At 37.2% G+C, this 7621-nt stretch overlaps 1 protein-coding gene across 2 annotated transcripts in view; it reads left to right on the top strand.

Moving 5' to 3' along the window:
- Positions 1 to 1609: 1609 nt before the first annotated feature.
- Positions 1610 to 7621, top strand: part of LOC109885794 (zinc finger protein PLAGL2-like) — a 50336-nt gene continuing 44324 nt past the window's right edge. For both annotated transcript variants that reach the window (XM_031794740.1, XM_031794739.1), the window contains exon 1: positions 1610 to 1856. The gene's annotated coding sequence lies outside the window, so the exon portion shown is untranslated. The remainder of the gene's footprint in view (positions 1857 to 7621) is intronic.

Genomic DNA, 7621 nt, shown 5'->3' with positions numbered 1-7621 from the left:
TGGTTCATGACTACAAACTACACGTTTTAGTTTTTTAAAGTTCAGAAATATTCAAAGATTAGTCAAAGTTATTTAAAGATGTTTAACAATATTTACTTCAAAAATGTGAATAACAATTATGAGACCTATCAACACTACTCTTCAACATAAGCCTATTTTTCAAAATAACCCCATACCATTCCATGTCCAATTGGCCTACCTGATGTTTTTATCAGTCCAAATTATGAATAGTTTTCATGATACTTTCCATTTGTCTTTGTTACAAAACATTCCAATATATTATCTTACTATCCATATCAGTGAACAATGTTGCAACAGGCCGGCTAATATGGTTCGGAGGTATTTCCTTAGTATGATACCCCCCCCACACACACTCCATTGAACACGCCGAAAGGCTTATTTAAGACTCTTGCTCCCCACCCCCTACTCTTTCTCATACACAAACACTTCCATCCGCGGTTTGGAAGCGTATGGAAGGGATGAGGAGGGGGTTGGGGTGACGAGGAAACGGGTTGATACGCCCTGGAAGTAATTCTTTCGCCCAAAAAACACAAGGTGAAATGGGACCACCAGAGCATCGCATTCGGACGTGGGACCCACGTCGGACGTCGGACGTGGGACCCGCGCTCCGCATTCCAGATCTGGTGGCGTTTGTGTGAAGAGCTGAATTTGTTGTACTATCAGGACCTCTGTGTGGTGATATTTTGTAACAGTTGAATTGAAGTCCCCCCTAAAATGGAGAGTAATAGATGTGTTCATATGTAGAAACATCTTTCATAATTTAGCTACTCAATTTAGTAGAATGTTTTATGGTGTGCATGCACAGTTAATTAATAATAGGCAATTCCATAGTTTAAAACATTTTAGTAAGCTTACATTACCATTTAAAACATCTATTGGTCACATGAAAATTATATGTCGAAGAGTTACCTATAAAATGACATGAATTATGAATAATTACACAAACTTGAAACTCTATATATATTTCGAAAATATTCGTTCAGTATTATAAAACCCAAACATAAACGAATAAACAAACCAATATGAATAAAGTAATGAGTGGGATTACTTGCAAAGCACAGGTCAGTTAAACATAGGCTATCTATAGGCCTATAAAGTTACCTCTCAATATAATCAATGTAAAAGTGTTGATTAAGCAATATTGTACAAATACTTTTTGACATTGCCGTTTTGACATAAATAAACATTTTATTCAATAAATATGCCTCGATTATCATTTTAGGCAACAAACAATGCCAAATCAATAGGATATAATAACATGTATATCGAAAATAACATTAATATTCTTCAAATATATAGATCTGTTGATCAGAAATATATATAGACTATAATGATTGTATATGTGAAATTGTAATATAAATGTTTATTTATCTTACTTTGTTTACCCTTCTAATTTATTGTTATATTAAATCTGTCTAAAGTTGAAATATCTCCGTTAGTTGTGTATACTGAGAGGGTAGACTGCAGTCGAATCAGTTATATATTGCCATAACCAGTACTGTGAAAACGTCAGTCTAGCACGACAGAGTAAACTGCATGTCCCTAGTAGAAAAAAAGTTGGTGAAAGTGGCCTGACGTCACATTCCCACAATGCTCGCGCCCCATAACTCGCTGCAGCCTGAGAGCGAGACAGAGACACGGTCAGGCCCCGAATATAGATACATTATAGAACATTTTAGATTATTTAGTTTTTAAATCAAACAACAGATCGAGGGAAGAAAGACCGTGAAAGGTGGCGTGGAGTCTCTCCCACCGTATGTTTGTGAATAGTCGGTGATGGAATGTTACGGGGGGTTCCATGAGACATCGACTAATGCGGCGCTGGAAACTTTTTGGTGGGTAACTACTCGTTTTTTTGTAAGATCTCATAATGTAGCTGCACGTTCTGATGTGTGCATGTTTTAAAAAAAATATATTTAGATTATTACAGCAACTTTCTTCAATGATTATCGATAGATTGATGTTCACGACATGTCAATTATCAGTGATCTGTTGTAGTTCTGCAATCGGACACGGTTTAATTTATCTTATTTTGTAGAAGTATGTCAGCATCGGGCTATTTAAATCTTAATTACGCGAACGTTTCTTCGCTGGAATTTTTGTCGATAAATGTGTCACACATTTAAATAATTGAAGTTGTAAACATGATACATTGTGTTAATGATGGATTTGGCAATGATGATTGATGTTCGGTGCGATTTTTCTACAAATTGCAGCATTTTAAATAATTTCCGAATATTTATCATGGTGAACATGCTACTGCAGAAGAGCGAGGGAGATAGAAGAAGGGACGTCCCTGTTGTATTTGAAATAGTAAACTACTCCGATTTTTTAAGTAGGTCTGCTAACTGCACATGTGACATTCAATGTTTACATGCACCATATCCTAATTCATGGACGTTGTTGCTTGATTTTCAGGCGTTCAAAATCAGCACAACATAGAAGTGTAACTTTGAGTGTTTTCCTTCGACAGTTCGTCCATACTGTAATGGCTTGTGTCATGTGTTTGTCGCTGATTGAATGTTTCGGGCGGATTGAGGGGCTATGCGACTTTTGCGTCTCCTTGTGTGTGTGTGTCGTAATGGCTAAATAACACTATAGCAAGCCCTTAGAAGGGGGCAAGGTCATGTTATGGATGCGGGGGACGACGACGACGACTCTCGGCTCATTTCATATGCACTGATACACCTTTGTTGTTGTTCCGTTGTTGAACTTTGTAATTTCGTTTCAAACTGTTTTGTCAAACAGCATTTGGCTCTAAGAAAACAGATTCTGAGAAGCAACATGTGATTCTGTTGTCTGCACTGGCTGATCTCAATTATTATCTTTAATAATATTTTAGGCATGGGCCTAATTTTGTATTTTGCAGTGTTTAACTTATTTCCATGTTATGATGTAGTCTACATTATACACGCAAAAAGAAGACTTCCAATGGCGATAGTGATGTCAATGATCCACATCGTAGCCTAATAGTACGTGCATTAGGCCTACATTGTAACAGAGGACTTGTGTGTGCAGATACGGCTGTATAATTAATCATCATCAATTGTACCAAACCCACATTGCAACGCTACTCCCATTATTGCACCAGAACGGAGCCTGAAACATTGAGCAACATGTCAAAACACCTGTGACGTATTGGCTGTTGGGAGGCTGCAATTGACTTTTAAGTAGTTTCAATCTTTTCGTTTTACGTCACTAGACTATTATAGCCTACTCGGCTATCAATGCTATTGCTAAATACTTATTGAATGTTCGACGACGTACAGGCTATGCTTTCAGTGTGAAAGTATGGCTACTTGACGTAAAGTAGGCCTATAGATACAACGTTGCTTCATTTGACAACAATGTTGCAGGATAAATAAACAATATGCATCCCCGAAACATTTAACCGCCTGTAGACACTGTAGGCTACATTTATGCATAGTTGTCTAGGCTTGGCTACCTACTAATCACCACGACATCTTGTGAGGCAACAAATCGCCTCCTCGCCGTTATGGCAGGTCTGACACGAGCAATGCTCCCTCCATCAAGGCCTCATGTCCACTGCCTCTAGCCACATAATAAGGAAATGGAAGTTGAGAACGTCACAAGACAATGCTTTTTGTTTTTTGACAATTGCAGTGCAAGTTGTAACGCAAATGTTGATGTTTGTTCTTTTCCTCATTATTTCTGAGTGAGACTTAGGTCAAACTTAAGTTAAATAGAAACTTGATGGATGTGTAGGCTACAACGTCACATCTGGAATAAATAGGCAGTGGACATAGTCTACTTCTGAAATAGTGGTAACCCCACAATAAATTAACTGGTTTTATATTCAATATTCAATTAATCTTCTCAAAACAAACCTTTGATAAGGACAATTTAAGATATATATTTTTTAAATTAATGTAAACATTTCAAAGTTGAATAGTTTTTAGAAGCATGTTCTTTGTGGAAAAGACCGTTTGAATTACAAATAACCTAGTAATATCACATTAAACTTGACTAAATATATTTATTTTTCCTCATCCTTGTTTTTGTAGATAACTATGTTTTATTCAGCGAAAGGTACTTTTTCCATGGATAAACATTTTGAAATACTTTTGAAATACTTATACAACATCTTTTGATTACCTTATACATGAGCTTAGCCTGTGTGGTGGGGAGCCAACACGCTACATGTTTGCCTTTGATAGAGAAATGTTTTTGTGTGTGGTGGAGGGAGGTCCCTTTGCTTCCTCTGGAAATGTCCCACAATCCCCTTCACCTCTTTGGGTAGGAGGCTGATTTCCATGAGAAAAGAGCATCAGTTGGGTTAATGGGAAGGACAGCTCTCAGGAAAAAACACATGGTAGCTAATAATCAGAGAAGAACAGGGACAGCTCTGATCCTATTTTTTTCTATTTATTCACCTTCTGGGGAGCACGGAGGAGTGGCGAGGCCCGGTGGGGACAGTGGGTTCGCGTAACAATGGATGTTAGCATCAAGGCGGCAACGAGATTGTTCTATGTAGTTATTTTCTCAAGAAAGCATGAGAAAAACAGGCCGATTGGGAGCCTGAGAACTGCCGCGGATCATGGGCATCAGAGGAAGTCTTGTCTCTCAAAGTGTGTGAACCGCACAGGAGGTTGGTGGCACCTTAATTGGGGAGGACGAGCTCGTGGTAATGACTGGAGCAGAATCAGTGGAATGATATCAAATACATCAAACCCATGGTTTCCATGGTTTCCAGGTCTTTGATTCCATTCCATTTCCTCCGTTCCAGACATTAGTATGAGCCGTCCTCCCCTCAGCAGCCTCGTGTGTGTGTGTGTGTGTGTGTGTGTGTGTGTGTGTGTGTGTGCGTGTGTGTGTGCGTCAACCGAGAAGGGAACAATTATTTATTTGAGTTATATGATGTAGTGTTTCACACACAGTAGCCCTGTTGACCGTTGAACCCTGTGGTTGCTTTGGTCACTCCAACTCAGAGAGATAACGTCAGAGCCAAGTTCACAGGGCTAATAGCGCTCCCAAATCATCATCATCGCTGCTGAACTGTCCAGCACCATAGAGATAAGTAGATGACTCTTCCAACGGTTGGCTAAGTGGTGATTCACCTCACACACAAAGTTGCTTCTACACCTGCATTGCTTGCTGTTTGGGGTTTTAGGCTGGGTTTCTGTACAGCACTTTGAGATATCAGCTGATGTACGAAGGGCTATATAAATACATTTGATTTGATTTATTTGATGAACATAGTTATCAATTAAACAAAGCAATGGCATTTCACTAATATCTATGGTTTGGTTAAAGTGTGACATGTTTTAATGTTTGTTCATTTTATTTTCCTAAAGACTTTCTCCCCCCCCCCCCCCCCCTGTTAGCTGTCAGCTTTGTTTTGAATTATATATGTATTTATCATTTTCATTATGGGTATATATTGGGTATATAATGGGTATATATTGGGTATATAATGGGTATATAATGGGTATATAATGGGTATATAATGGGTATATAATGGGTATATATTGGGTATATAATGGGTATATAATGGGTATATAATGGGTATATAATGGGTATATATTGGGTATATAATGGGTATATAATGGGTATATATTGGGTATATATTGGGTATATATTGGGTATATATTGGGTATATAATGGGTATATAATGGGTATATAATGGGTATATATTGGGGTATATAATGGGTATATAATGGGTATATAATGGGTATATATTGGGTATATAATGGGTATATAATGGGTATATATTGGGTATATAATGGGTATATATTGGGTATATTATGGGTATATAATGGGGTATATATTGGGTATATATTGGGTATATAATGGGTATATAATGGGTATTATTATATGGGTATATATTGGGTATAAGTATTGGGTATATATTGGGTATATATTGGGTATAATTGGTATTATATTGGGTATATAATGGGGTATACAATGGGTATATATTGGGTATATTCATGGGTATATAATGGGTAAAATTGGGTATATATGGGGTATATAATGGGTATATATTGGGTATATATTGGGTATATAATGGGTATATATTGGGTATATAATGGGTATATATTGGGTATATATTGGGTATATAATGGGTATATAATGGGTATATAATGGGTATATAATGGGTATATATTGGGTATATAATGGGTATATAATGGGTATATATTGGGTATATAATGGGTATATAATGGGTATATATTGGGTATATAATGGGTATATATTGGGTATATTATGGGTATATAATGGGTATATATTGGGTATATATTGGGTATATAATGGGTATATAATGGGTATATAATGGGTATATATTGGGTATATATTGGGTATATATTGGGTATATATTGGGTATATAATGGGTATATATTGGGTATATATTGGGTATATATTGGGTATATATTGGGTATATATTGGGTATATAATGGGTATATATTGGGTATATTATGGGTATATAATGGGTATATATTGGGTATATATTGGGTATATAATGGGTATATATTGGGTATATAATGGGTATATATTGGGTATATATTGGGTATATATTGGGTATATATTGGGTATATAATGGGTATATAATGGGTATATATTGGGTATATAATGGGTATATAATGGGTATATAATGGGTATATAATGGGTATATATTGGGTATATAATGGGTATATAATGGGTATATAATGGGTATATAATGGGTATATAATGGGTATATAATGGTATATAATGGGTAGATAATGGTATATAATGGGTATATATGGGTATATATGGTATATAATGGGTATATAATGGGTATATAATGGGTATATAATGGGGTATATTGGGTAGATAATGGGTATATAATGGGTATATAAGGGGTATATATTGGGGTATAGTATATAATGGTATATAATGGGTATATATTGGGTTATAATATGGGTATATAATGGGTATAATATTGGGTATATATTGGGTATATAATGGGTATATAATGGGTATATGATGGGTATATATTGGGTATATAATGGGTATATATATATTTATATATACCAGTATGAAGATCTACCTGTATCCAAAATCCGAATGAATGCTGTTAGCTTTGCATGCAAACACGCCACACACACACCCACACACGCACACAACTACACACATACGCGCACACATATGCAACACAACGCACACACACACACACACCACACACACACACACACACACACACACACCACACACACACACACACACACACGTTGAACATATGAACACCACATTTAATGTAGAGACATTCAGAACTGGTAGAACGTTGCTCTGGGCCGTTGCACGTTCTGATGGTCCTTGCGGTGTGCAGGTCTGTAGTAGTGAGATGATGCTACATGCTTGAACTACATACTGACACTTTTCCTTCTGGATTTTCTTTCTGGGAAGAGCGGAGCAGCTGTGGCTTTTCAGGACCTAGTTCCATCCATCACGAAGCACCACTTTACACCTCTCCCTCTGTCCCCCCCCCTCTCTCTCTGTCTGTCCTCCATCCATCTCATCCAAAGACTGGGGCTTACAGCCCTCCTTCCCCCTGTCTCCCCCCCCCCCCCTCTCTCTCTGTCCTCCATCCATCTCATCCAAAGACTGGGGCTTACACCCCTCCTTT

Source organism: Oncorhynchus kisutch, linkage group LG17 (genome assembly GCF_002021735.2).
Source record: "Oncorhynchus kisutch isolate 150728-3 linkage group LG17, Okis_V2, whole genome shotgun sequence".
NCBI classification, from domain to species: Eukaryota; Metazoa; Chordata; class Actinopteri; order Salmoniformes; family Salmonidae; genus Oncorhynchus; species Oncorhynchus kisutch.
Note: the sequence above shows the minus strand (reverse complement) of the source record. Positions and strands in the feature narration are given on the sequence as shown.